Source organism: Zootoca vivipara, chromosome 8, assembly GCF_963506605.1.
Source record: "Zootoca vivipara chromosome 8, rZooViv1.1, whole genome shotgun sequence".
Classification (NCBI taxonomy): domain Eukaryota; kingdom Metazoa; phylum Chordata; class Lepidosauria; order Squamata; family Lacertidae; genus Zootoca; species Zootoca vivipara.
The window spans coordinates 61,606,866-61,621,208 of record NC_083283.1 but is presented as its reverse complement, the minus strand read 5'-3'; positions in this window follow the sequence as shown (position 1 = coordinate 61,621,208).

The following is a 14,343-nucleotide window of genomic DNA, read 5'->3' as shown; positions in this document are numbered from 1 at the left end:
GAAGACAAATATATTGCACATGCAGCTGTTTTATACCCCTTCATCACTTCTTTGTAGAAATGCCATTGGGAGTGTATGTGCTTTATTTGCTACATGTACATGCCACAAGATACTTAAGCCTTGGTCACTCATGCTGAACACATTTTGATATAGGAAAGTGATATTTCTTTAAGAGATTGTTCTGTCAAGTAAGCATCAGTCTGTTAAATATATATATAAAGAGCCTCAAGGGAACGTGGAAATTGTTACAATTTGTTTGTAGCATGTGGCCCAACTGAGGAGGCTGCTTCTAATCTGCTTTACCTGTTTCTTCCCCCCCCCCGGCAAAAAATGAGCGCACAAAAAAACTGTGTGTGACTTCTGGGGTAATGGTTAAAATAATAATAATAATAATAATAATAATAATAATAATAATAATCTGTGTGTCTAGGAATAATGAAATGAATGAGGATGTTTCCCTTTCTTCTGCTCCAACTGGAAAGACATACATGAATGAAACTTCATTTGCATTTGTAAAACACAGATAAAATAGTGTGTGTCTGATCTAATAGAAAGAGCTGTTTCCTTCATTGAAATGAATGGGTGTGCTGGTGTGTACTGACGTGCATGAAGTATGTGGTTTTTATGCTTGTTTGCCCAGGTGAGAATTGTGGAGTCCGACCAAAAGGTAAGAACTCCTGAAATGGGAAGGACCATTTTTAAATTAGAAGTTCATATTCTATAGAATATTATATTGTACAAAGGTAATGTTTTCATTATCCTTTTAAGATATATGCTGCCTAATATGTTGTGGTATATTGCATGTTTTATATAATAGTTTAACTCTAAAGAAAAAGGGATAAAACGTTTTTGTGTATAATATGTTGTAAATGTATATTTTTTTATAAAAGCAGCTTTTTAAATTTCTCAGTCTGTACAAACTACCATGTAAATAATTTCCTGTAAATAACTTCTTGAACAATAAATGTTTTCCATTGAAATGTTTCCTTTTTTAATTTGGAGGAACTGCTTTGCTATTTTCCATTATGATAGGCAGGATTCACCCAAGGAGACCCATCAGCAGAAGCCCCGTGCAAGGACTTCACTTGCACTATGGGACCCTCCCCCCCAGCTCACTCCCTGAAATTGATTGAGGGAGTTGGGAGAACCCCCAGAGCAATATGCACACCATACATTTAACCCCCCAGAAGAATTTGGGAATGGTAGTTTACCCCTTAAGTTCCTATCACCTGTAACAAACTATAGTTCCCAGGATTTGGTATCATTGGAGATATTGGCTCTTTCCATGCAGAGTTCATTCAATAAGTCACGTGGTTCCAAAAAAAATTGTACAGACCAAATTCCCCGTTTTGCATCAACTTCTGGAACAAAATGGCCATTTGTGAGTGGCATTGATTTGACAGTGGTTCAAAATAGGGAAAAAACAACAAGATGGAGCAGACTTGTTCTCGGTTCAGATGGCAAGATTAAAAGCAAAGGGTGGAAATAGCATAGAAGCAGATTGTGGTTAAATTTTGGGATAAAAGAGCCCACTGTCAAGCAGTTCTTCCTGTTTGGAATACAGTGGTACCTCTGGTTACAAACTTAATTTGTTCCAGAGGTCCGTTCTTAAGCTGAAACAATTCTTATCCTGAGGCGCGCTTTTGCTAATGGGGGTTCCCGCTGCATGCACGCCTCTGGTGCGCGATTTCCATTCACATCCTGAGGCCAAGTTCGCAACCAGGAGTGTTCGTAACCAGAGGTACCACTGTAGTCTATGGTGGGAGGTGGGGACCCTCCTCCAGTGGAAGCACATAAACGGGCTGGACAGCCAATTTGGCAGGTAGGGATCCTTTTTCAGTAGCATAAGTAGTGGTTACTGGAATTATGTGGAAGAGTCTACATTTGAGTAGCACATCAGTGTAGGTGACAAACTGATTTGACTATTAAGATGTTTCACAAAGGTACATAATGTGCCTGGTGGGCAATTTGAATAATAAAAATGATGAGGACCTGTTAGCTTCAATTGATCAGTTAAACTACCAGTAAGCATTCTTATCTGTAGAGTAGGAGATCTGCCACTAGGTGGTGCACTTTGCCTCTTCATTTTCATCAAATGCATGGCACTGAACTTTCAATTCATCTCATAGCTCATTGGAATAGTTTGCATGTTATGTAGTGACAGTGCTCCTACAGGATTCGGACACAATGCGATTCATCTTTTTCAACAAGTTTTGTGTCTTCAGTAGAAGAGCCCTACTAGATTTTACCTCTCTTGTCAGAGTCAGTATGCCTCTGAATACCGGTTGCTGCAAATCACAAGTAGGGAAAGTGCTTCTGTGTTCAGGTTCTGCTTTCTGGCTTCCCATAGGTACCTGGCTGGCTACCATGAAAACATGATGCTGGATTAAAGGAACCACTGGCCTGATCCAGCTCTTTGCGGCCTCCATCTGTCTCAACAGGCAATGGGGTGAAGTCAAACCGCTGCATTAGCAGCACTGTAGTGACCTTGGGACACAAGCCAGCCTGGGCAGCCTGGTCTGCCCAGATGACAAGACCCCCCTCCCACCATTCGGCCTCACTGATGTAGTCCAAAGGAAAGCGGAGCAATATATTTGGCACCAGCTTAGCTGCAAGAGTTGCTGGATGGAGGCGTACAAGGCGCCATCAAGCTGTCTTATGGACTCCGCTCCAGATTTGTGTAGGGTTTACTCCTTAGCCTTTTCTTCTCCCAAAGATGTCCCTCAAGGCAGTGGAGGTTTAGGACCAGAGTTTTCCTTCTAGATTGATTACCTTCCCAGGTTGAAGAGCCCCATCTGCCCTTCACTTCCCTCTACAGCAGCTTGCTTGACGAGACCAGCTTTCTTGGACCCTATTGGTTTCATCCGCTCAATCCTCCAGAGCATGTCTTTGCATGCAGAGTAAGTCCCTAACTCACTGAGGATTTGAGACGCATTGGCTACCCTCACCTAGTTTAGCAGGCCAGTCAAATCTGTTCCCGGGTTGTGGCCATTGCCTCAGCTTCCTGGAGCCACAAGTGTGAATGGAATTCTAGGCTAGGTGGATCTTCTTCTAGAATCATAGAACTGTAGAGTTGGAAGGGACCAAGTCCAACCCCATGCAAGAATCTTTTGCCCATTGTGGGCCTCGAACCCACAACCCTAAGATTAAGAGTCTCATGCTCTACCAGCTGAGCTACAAGGTCTTATTCTCCACACCTAGGATAACTCTGTTGTTTCTTTATGTGTTTTCTTTTTAAACCCTACCTGCTCAAAATACCTCAAGGGCTTTGCAGTTTACATCCCACTGTTTTAGTCTATAAACAGGTTCTTAACAGATATTAAAATGGAATAAGCCCAGAAGAGTCATTGAAACAGATGGAACACCCACCCTTATCAGCTGCTTCCTTTTTCACCCAAAAGACTGTAAAAGTGACTAATAAGTTCCATTATTAATGAACCAATAGAAGTCTTTAACAGCCTGTGAAAAACCTGGAAGTGTCCTGGTCTGACCAGCCTTCTTCACAGGTATAGCACCACTAGAGGGGGTCCTCTTCCTCAGAGCCATTGACTCTGCCAGCAGGAGTGCCCCAGACAGTTCTTGATGATGCTAGACAGGACTAGTGTGGTGCCCTCTAGATGTTGAACTCCATCTGTCATCAGCCCCAGCAAGCATGGCCAGATCTTAATTAAGTTCCAGTAAGACATGTAATTGTATGTAATTGTTTTTCCTGATCCTGAGGAAATTTTACACCCAGGTCAACTGCCCAGGGCACCAGCACCTTTTTTTCCTTAAAGAAACAAAGCACTGCTTATCACCTTATCTCATGTTATCCTATACAATAATGTCCATGTTGTCCCTGCGTCCAGATGTCCCGTGTGTCCCTGGGGTACTGCGCATGTCCCCCAGAGACACAGGGATTGGACGGAGGGACAACCAGGGACACAGGGATTGGACCCGTGCTCTCGGGACACAGGGAACAGCCAACTGCCGCTCCGCCAACCGCCGCTCCGAAGCCCAGTCTCATGCTGGAGGTGCGCGGTGAGGCGGCGGGGGAGAGAAGCGCTCCCCCCCCGGCAGCCTTGCCGCACACCTCCGGCATGGGACGGCGCTTCCTCGGGGAACCCGAGGAAGCCGAAGCGGCAGCGGGCGCGGAGGGAGGCCCGCTTTGGCTTGGCAGCGGCGGGAAGAAGGGGAGGAATTCCTCCCCTTTTTCCCGCCGCCGCCAAGCCAGTCCCGGAGCCGAATTGCGGCGCGGCGGGGTTTTTCGCCGTTTGCCTCCCCCTCGAGGGAAGGCAAACGGCGAAAAGCCCCCGCTGCGGACTGGCTTGGCGGTGGCGGGAAGACCCGCCACCGCCAAGCCAGTCCCGGAGCCGAATTGCGGCGCGGCGGGGTTTTTCGCCGTTTGCCTCCCCCAGGGGAAGGCAAACGGCGAAAAGCCCCCGCTGCGGACTGGCTTGGCGGTGGCGGAAACATCCCGCCACCGCCAAGCCAGTCCCGGAGCCGAATTGCGGCGCGGCGGGGTTTTTCGCTGTTTGCCTCCCCCAGGGGAAGGCAAACGGCGAAAACCCCCCGCTGCGGACTGGCTTGGCGGTGGCGGGAAGACCCGCCACCGCCAAGCCAGTCCCGGAGCCGATTTGCGGCGCGGCGGGGTTTTTCGCCGTTTGCCTCCCCCAGGGGAAGGCAAACGGCGAAAAACCCCCACTGCGGACTGGCTTGGCGGTGGCGGGAAGACCCGCCACCGCCAAGCCAGTCCCGGAGCCGAATTGCGGCGCGGCGAGGTTTTTCGCCGTTTGCCTCCCCCAGGGGAAGGCAAACGGCGAAAAGCCCCCGCTGCGGACTGGCTTGGCGGTGGCGGGAAGACCCGCCACCGCCAAGCCAGTCCCGGAGCCGAATTGCGGCGCGGCGGGGTTTTTCGCCGTTTGCCTCCCCCTCAGGGGAAGGCAAACGGCGAAAAGCCCCCGCTGCGAACTGGCTTGGTGGTGGCGGGAAGACCCGCCACCGCCAAGCCAGTCCCGGCAGGCCGCTTCCTCTAGCGCCCGTTTTTAAACGGGCTAAAATCCACTAGTCCTATATAATAAAGTGCAAGTGTCTCTGCGTCCAGTCCCTATGTCCCTGTGTCCGCGCTACTGCGCATGTGCCCCACGGACACGGATTGGACGCAAAGACACTTGCTCGCGCGCCCAGGACACTCTCATGGCAACTGGCTCTCCCCGAGGCTCCCCGGCCTAGTCCCACCGTGCCGAGCCTCACATGGCCGCAGCCGCCCTCCTTCCCCGCCCACCTGCGGGAAGAGTTTGCGCCTCTTTCCCCCACACCTCCGCCTCTCTTTCCTCGCCGGCTCCCTCAAGTGCCGGCGCTGCCATTGCGGCTGCAGGGAGCTCCGGCACTGCCAGGCAGGAGCCCCGCCTCACATGAGGGGAGCCTTTGCCTCAGAGGGGAAAGCCGGGAAGAAAAAACGCAAAGAAGGAAAGAGGGCTCCGCATGGTGGAGGAGGAGGAGAGGGTAAGGAAGTGTGGGGGTATCTTCCTTCCTTCTCTCTCTCTCTCTCTCTCTCTCTCTCTCTCTCTCTCTCTCTCTCTCTCTCTCTCTCTCTCTCTCTCTCTGCGCCTCCCCTCACCTGCGCCTCAGTCCCACAGGTGGGGATTCGGAGTCGTCCCCCTTGCTCGGTCGTGGCTGGCGGCCCGCCCTGCTCCTCACTGCACCCCGCCGGGCAGGTCTACTCGGGAGGAAGCGGGCTTCAGAGGGCTGCCTACCCTTCTCCCAGACGCAGCAGCTGAGCGCAGAGAGGGAGGGAAGGCCGCGGCCCTGCCGCTCCTCTCACATGTTCTAGCGCCCGTTTACTGAACGGGCTGAATGACACTAGTCATATATAATTGGGTGGTTATATATACCAGTAGCAAACTCTTAATTCCTCTTAGTGCAAAAACTTATGCAGCCCACGCAGCACCACCTGCATGCTAGATGAGAGGCATCATCTGCTGGCTTGGAGAAACCTCCAGGCTTGCTGAGGAACAAAACAGAAGGGGGTACTAAGCAGAGGGAACCCCCAGAGGACTGAGCATGCTCACTAGATACAGGATGCTGCCTTTGGAGGGATGAGAATGGGAAATGGTGGGGAGGAACGGAATAGAGTATTCGGAACAGAAGTGCTCCACACAACATCTTTCTGTTGCTGGTCCCACTCATGTTTCTTCTCAGGGTGGTTTTTAAAAAAATTATTTGGAAGTTTGACCTATTTCCTTATGACTCTAATAAAAAAACATACACTTGCAGAAGTCCTGTTCCCAACTTTTTGGACAGAACAACCTGTAGAATCCGTTCAGTAAACATCATTAAAGTTTCCTGTGGAAACTTCCAAGGGAAATCCAGGGTGATCTGGCAAGGTCTTGCTGCTGTCAAGTAACAAAAAGAACAGGGCTGACTCTTCCTATCAATTTCAGAACAACATTTGCTGGTAGTTGGGAAATGCAAGATCTAGATGTACTTTCTTGATCATTTCACTGAATGAGGCTTGGGGGCACACTTCAGAACATCAGTGGGACGTTAATGTACTGGTTTTTAAAATGATGATGATGATAAGAGAAAGACAATGAGATGCACAGAACATCCTGTTTTCAAACAGGTAGCTATTGCCCAAGCCTTGTTCTGTGAGGCTTGATGTTGCAACTCATGCCCAGTTAAGGTAGTTCATTTCCACTGAAAACCAATTTGATGCCATTGGAAACTGGTGCGCTTCCTTCACACTGTTGTTTTTTGGTGTGGGTGGGGTTGCAGGTGCATTCTGGAACATGTCACTGGTGCTACAAAAATGTATTCATGGTGGATTTATACTGGACTGTTCACACATTCTGCTTTATTAGTTTTGTAATGCTTCCCTAATGTTATCGCTTTATTGCCCAGTTGAGGAGTACTCTTGCACTAAAGTGCAACAAAAATGGGACCCAACCCCCCCCCCAGAGGCCATCTGAATGGGCAATAGGGATTTTTCAGGTGTTGTCTCTTGTGACATGGCACACTTGAGGCTTGTTTCCAATGGACTCCCAGAGAAGCATCAATTCAGTATTGAGAGCTAGGACCTCTCCATATGTCCTTTATTGCTTATCCATGATGATATGTGCTCACGATGCTAGCAGGATGGTCACATACAGTCCCACTTTTAATACACTTTGTGCCTTCAGATGCTTTGGTGTGGTCACATTGATTTGTTTCCAATCAGTGTATACCCTTCCACTTTCTGCTGAAATCCTGTAATTTTTTATTACCGCAAAAGTTAAGTCCTGGTTTATTTTTGTGCTGCTTTTGTGGTGCCTCTCCAGGCAGCGATAATGTTGTAGCATTGGGGCGTCATTGCAGAACAGACCGAAGCAGAATAAATCCCCCACTCATACAGTATGATTGTGTCACAAATACACCCACAATAAATCTCCCATCTGGAGAGACCCGAAGTCTGCACAATCAAAAACATTGTGGACTACACAGCTCAGCTGTGTCTGCACCATTTCAACCCTCGTTGAAAGCTCCCCTGCGCGTATAAATAAATAAATAAGATTTCTCCATTGAAAGGAAGCAGCACAGTAGGGTGTTCAAGAACCCGGAGCCCTCTTCTTAAATGTACTGGGGGGGGGGGTTTATGGGGAAATCTTTCTGGAGCTTCTACAATCTCAAGAGGGTTATCCAAATGTGAATATCAGCTGCTAGGGACAACTTTGAGTCAAACAACAGAGTCTGCTTTCAGATGGGAAAAGGAAACAGATAAAATATATACATGGCTGTGTGCAATGCAGGGACAGCCAACATGGTGTCCTCAAGTTGTGTGGGCCTCCACTTCCTATCATCCCAGCCAACATGACCACTGGTCAGGGATGCTAGATGTTGCCCCCCATTGACTCTCCCTGATGTAAAAATGTGTCATTTGGCTATGATACTAAGCCACAGTTCTTGCTGCTGTCCTAATAGGAAGAGAAAATATCAAACTCCCCCCCCCTAATGTATAACAACTTCTGTAGTGGGTGATTCAGATTTCAGTCTGCTAGCCCTTTGCCAGATGGGAAGCAGCAGCAGCAGCAGCAGCTGGCTCAACACCTGTGTGGAGGCAGGATTGCCTGTAATACTATCTGGCCAATTACTTCCTGCAAACAGGAGGTGGGTCATGACCGGGTTAAACGAATTGATCTTTTCCTGACAACTATAGAATAGGAACTGAAAGCTGACCTCCTCTTTCCATCTTAACATGTCACAAACATGTTACCTAATGGGGGACATGGCGGGATTTACCATCTTTCTTGGTCATATGCCAAGGATGCTTCAGAAGCACAAGCTCTCACAGCCCAGACACTGACCATCAGGCAGGAGCCAGTCAGATGTCAGTTATGGTCAACTCACCAATAAGACAAAATACCAGACAGGAGTGGAAGAGAAGCCTTGCCTGGGGTGATTTGTCAGATACCCCACCCACACGACTGAAGGTCCAAGAAATCCATCCCTCGGTTAGGAAGCTAGGAGCTGAAATTGGGCAGAAAGGGGGAACATTCAGCCATATTGCATCATCATTACAATGGGGGGGGGGGAATAGCATGAATAAATCAACAAGAAAACCCTAATCATATAAATACCTTAATCTGATTTGGAATGGATCATCCTTTTTTCATGGCAAGCACACAGAAACAGACACCATAGAACAACAATAATTTGAATAGCTTTCTTGAGAGATGGTTGCTGAAGGTTTATTTCAGGCACCCCCAAATTCGGCCCTCCAGCTATTGTTGGACTACAGTTCCCATCATCCCTGACCACTGGTCCTGTTAGCTAGGGGTGATTGGAGTTGTAGTCCCAAAACAGCTGGAGGGCTGAGTTTGGGGATGTCTGGTTTATTTGCAAGATCAGGCATCCCCAAACTACGGCCCTCCAGATGTTTTGGACTTCAATTCCCATCTTCCCTGACCACTGGTCTTGCTAGCTAGGGATCATGGGAGTTGTAGGCCAAAACATCTGGTGGGCCGCAGTTTGGGTATGCCTGTGCAAGATCGTTCAGTATTTTACTCATGGTATTGCTATCCTGGACTAAAGTCTTGGATAATATTGGCACAGGTTTGTGACACCTATTTCTTTCAAACCTCCCCCCGGATCATATCAAAGGACCACCTGGCCTAATAATGCTGTTTCCTACAGTGACCGACCAGATGTTTCAGGGAAGCTCACAACCAGGACATGTAGGCAAGAGTGTTTCAGGTGGTCTGTCCCCCCTGCAGAAAATGGTATTCAGCAGCGTAATTTCCCCAGTCTAGAAGTCCCATATAGCTATTGTAACTAAACCTATTCTCCATGAAATTGTCGAATTCCCTTTTCTAAGACATCTGGCCATCATTGCATCTTGTGATTGCTACATCCATAAATTGCTCTTCCATGATGTGCACTGGAAAATAGGTGCAGTGGCATGATAAAGCCATCAGTGACCAAGGGGTGAATCCTCATTACTTTTGCTCCTCTGTGGCAGGGAGTGGGGGGGGGGACTTGTGGCCCTTCAGATTTACCTTTACCTTTACTAAACAAATTAAAATGCACACAAACTTCCTAAACACCTTGATAGGCTTGTCTAAATAAGAATGTCTCCAGGAGGTGGTGTACTACTCCATCTCCCACCAGTCCCAGATTGTGACATCCAGAGAGTGACAAGTTCCTCACCACCATGTTATGGATTTACTGTGATCAAACAGGTATATTCCAGGTTTTAAATGCCCTCTGAAACCTCGCAAAGGTTGTAGACAAAGATGATAGTGGGATCGAGTGTTCATATCACAAGCAATGAACACAATCTCTTTCTCACCTGAGTATTTGCCTTGGACAAAATGAGCTTCATCCTACAAAAAAACTTATCACAAAATGCTTCCTAGCCTCCTCACTAGTCTTTTCGGAATTAGTGAGCATCCTGGCTCAGAAGCAGCACACATGAGTTGCTTTCTGCCTTTTAGATTCTGCTGCCACGTGCAAGAAAATAATAATAATTTCCTGCATCAGAAATACAGTTGTTTTTTTTAATGTTCAGTCCTTCGTTTCGACAGATGACTGCAATTGTTCCCTAACATCTGGATGACCTGTATAAGAGCAGCAGGAAACCACACGTGCTTTTATCAATTGCGCCATATGTTTATAATACTGGAAGAGTGCTTAAAGCTCTTCAGGAAGAATTTCCGATACTCTGAATGGATTTGATTATCCACAAAGTGTAGTAGATGGTGAACTCACCCACTTCACTTTGGGAAAGTATTCTCCATTGAGAAAGTGAATAATAAAGATAAAAAGGGACAAAATAATGCTATGGTGTTTAGTAATGATTTTCCTCTCCTGGTAGTGAAAGGGACCTGGTGATCAATAAAATGGTGGGGTGCTTTTGAACGTGTTGTATTAGGCAAGATGACACAATTCTGACACAAGATTGGTGTAACAATTACTATGATGCTGATAATTACAGCATCAACATATTTTGATACAATTATATGATTCTATGATCCATGTAAATCCTTCAGAACAATAAATTTCTTCAGGATATAGATTGTCTTTTGGAGTCTAGGTTGACCTCCTAAATGACATGTTCTGTTCTAGCCAAGTCCTACAGTCCCATTCCAAGATAATTATCCAGCAATTTGACATGGCAGCCATATTATAGAGTGATCTTCTTGAATCACAAGCTTTGCGAAGATCAGCACAGCTGATTGATTTAGGTCACGGAAGGGAAACTTGTGGTTTTCCAGATCTTGTTGGACTCCAACTCCCATCAGCACCAGCCAGCATGGCCAACAGTGAGGGATGATGGGAGTTGTAGTCCTGAAGGCCACGACCCTTCTTCTCTGATTTAGGTGCTGCTAAGTACATCCAAGTCTGCATGCTCAAGGGAAGCAGCAGTGTTCAATATAATTTTCGCAATAATGAAAATAGAAAAAGCTTGGGTTGGAATCAAGCCTTTGTTTATTATAAGCATATCAAAAGGAACCTGGCACCTGCAGAAGTTATGGGCTAACCATTAAAAGAAACGGAGATGGAAATGTTAAAAGGGAGATACCGCAGATCAGCTCCAGAAGTGAAAAATAAGTTTACATTAATTACCTCTAAATGCTTCTGCTCTTTCGCTTTCCTGGGAGACTGGAACAAACCCAAAAATATTTTTGTTCCCCTTTGGAAATCAATACTCAATGGGCATCACATGACCAAAGGAACACAAATAGTCCAAAGAGTGGGTGATCCAGGTTTTCCAGGGATGCTGAATATTTTCTGAACATTGTGTTTTCCCCTTCACTCCTGGGCTGAGCACATGGAGGCTACAGCAGGGGTGATGACAAATTGCTGAGCCGTGCTGGGACCTTTGCCACACACAACTGAAAGGCTACAGTTGCTGGGAAGGCCTGGCATGGGGTTTAGGTTTCATTTCTTGGATTGCGCCAAACACGATCACCAGACAGAGATCCTCGATCGCTTGCCTGTATGCTTGAGTTTATTTTCGTCCGTCCGTCTGTTCTTTGGCTGCAGCATTTGTTTTGGGCTCTTCTGGAATGTGACCCATTGTTGTTGCAGTTGCTTAAAGCCAGGCCTTTGGTTTATCCTATGGTCCAGGCGCGTAAATAATTTCCCTAGGGTGTGTGGGGGTGTGCGCTGCATTCTTGATTTGTACAGCCTCTCCTGACCAGCCAGCACCATCTGAGTTCTTGTCCTTTTGACATCCTGTTCTGCCTTCAGAGATTCAAGTTGCTGAAAAGTGGGGGGTTGAAAATCCCTTCTGCTCAGGAAAGCATTGTGTGGTGCCTGGCAAGGAAGAATGGCATTAGTTTTTGGAAGTTTTAGTGACACACATGCATACACGGTTCAAGACACGCAAGGGGAAAGGTTTATGTTCCTGGTTTTGGAACTATCGGGGAGACAATGATGAATTTCACACATGCGCAGAGTGCAGCAGATTCAGGAGGAGAAGGGTGAAAAGAGCTTCTTCTTCCAAACTCAGGCTAAGACTGACCAATGCAGTCACAGCAACACTGGAGAAAAATTGCAGCTAGCCTGCTCTTAAATGGGGAGGGAGACCATTCAGATTTAAGAGCTACTTCCACACAGGTTAATGATTAGGATTCTTTACAGAATTTATATCCTGCGGTTTCTTCCAAAGGAGTCCAGGGTGGCAAACAAGCGTGTGTGTTTTTTTAAAAAAAATACAAAAACAATTCCAATACAGAGGCAGGCTGGGGAAGATCTCAATTTAAAAGTCTTGTTGAAAGGGGTGCCAAAAAAAAACCTACAGAGATGACGCCAGTCTGGTATTCAAAGGGAGAGAATTCCAAAAGGCAGATGCCACAGCACTGAAGGCCCAATCGCTCCCTTGAGCAGAAGAGACCTTCTGGTGGTATCTGCAGGAAGCCATCACCTGATCACGAAATTCATCAGGTCGAGCAAATGCATGAGGGGCAGCTTCACTGCACACACTACAGAGAAAGAGGAAAGGAGAAAGTTCGCTGTCAGTTTAGCTTGGCAGGGCTTGCACCATGGGACTGTTGCAGCCAGTATACCACCTGGCCGGCTGAATCAAGTTTTATTTCTGTAGCGACATGTAATCTGACATTCTGACAAGGGAGTTGCAAGGGTGTGCCCTGCCAAGACAGAACGAGGCTTGTTGTGTAGAGGAGGCACCCGAGAGACGGGCGAGCGGCATTGTCTCTGGCTCAAAGTGCATTGTGTTGGCTCTTCAGATTCCTTGGATGGGATGTTTGAACATTTCACATTTGATTGAACTCATCCTGTACCAAAGGAAAATAAAAGAGAATCTAAAGGACGCGACCCTCGTTATCCCTTCCACCAGCTGGGCAAGAAAATAGCTTCTAAAAAATTATTTAAAGGGGCCAGATTTTTATCGCTGCAATCTTATTGGTTTCAGCAGGGCTAAGGAGAAAAAGGGGACTTGGCAGCGTCAGTTTTTCTGACATGTGTTCTCCATGCTAGTAATAACCTTGGAAATGGAGGAAATGGTCATCGACCTCAGAATGAATTTTTCATACTGTGCGATGACTGGCTGTTGACCCCTTACATTTTGTTTCACTTGGATATCAACATTATCACACACATGAAACCCCTTTCGGTTGGTTTTCTGGTTCTCATTGCCAGTTTGAGGGTGAGTATACCATAAATCTAAAACACTTCCCTCATATTGAAATGCCTTTACAACTTCAGCTGTTTGGATTCTTGAACCAACACTTCTGAGAAAGATAACAGTGCAGTTACGGTTTAATAATGCAATGGCATTTAATGGGGGAGGGGGTTCAGTGAGGAGTTCAGTTTGGGGGCAAAGCAGTGGTTTCATCTCCAGCAAGTAGTCTTTTGAACCAGTGCAGGAGACCGCTTGGGAATCATGTTCCTTGGGTTTAGGGATGGAGGAGAAACTCATTTTGGTTTTTTAATGAAAACCAAATTTAATTTGATTTGCACTTCTCAAACCAATACGTGAACTGAAATACAGCTATCCTTCAAGATTTGCATGTCTCTGATTTTGCAAGGCAGTTCTTCAGCCAAACAATATGTATGTATGAAAAGTGTTTATACTGGGGGAAATGTGCACAAAAGTGCATATATTAGCAAGAATAACATACAAAAATGTGCTCGATTAGGGGAAATTGCTTGCAAAAATGTGCATCATAGTCAAAACATCATACAAGAGATGTTTATGAGAAGAAATTTGCACTGAAAGGCTGGTGAATTTTCATGAGGATTTTTTTTTAAGCCCCTGGAATATGGAGAACTGAATTAAGGCTGGGAAAATAAGAAACTAACTGACAGGTCCATCCATTCCTACTATGTTTCCATGGTGGAAGAAAGCCAGGACACAAATGTGAATGGGGGGATACTTCCTTCTGACTCTTTTTAAAATCAGAGAGTAGTAGACAGCTGCTTAGCTTTCTCCCCTTGAAATAAATGTTCCTCACTTGAGGGCCACTTGCATTTTCCACCATGTACAGGACTCCCAAATTATGGTCCGCTGTTGAGAGGCAGGCTGAAATTTTCTCTCCTGGCCAGCTGGGTGAGCTGTTGCTCTTCTGAAGCAAAGAAGAAAGGGCAACAATGACCTGTTTGGGAAAGCCCAGGTCTAAGAATATACTAAGGTTATGGTTCTCCCTCCTGCCTCCGCCTCCTCCTCCTCTTCCACACGCAGCATGTCCCCTTCGTAAAACGGGAATATAGTAATCAGGGAAATATGTGTTGGCTGTTTAGCAAAAAGGGTCAAATCCATTTAGGTGGAATTCCAGTCTCACTGCAATAACAATGGCAGGAAACCCGAGGGGAGAGGGGGAGCTCCTTGGGTTGACTTCTGCCAGCAAGTCTCTTGCAGAGGAT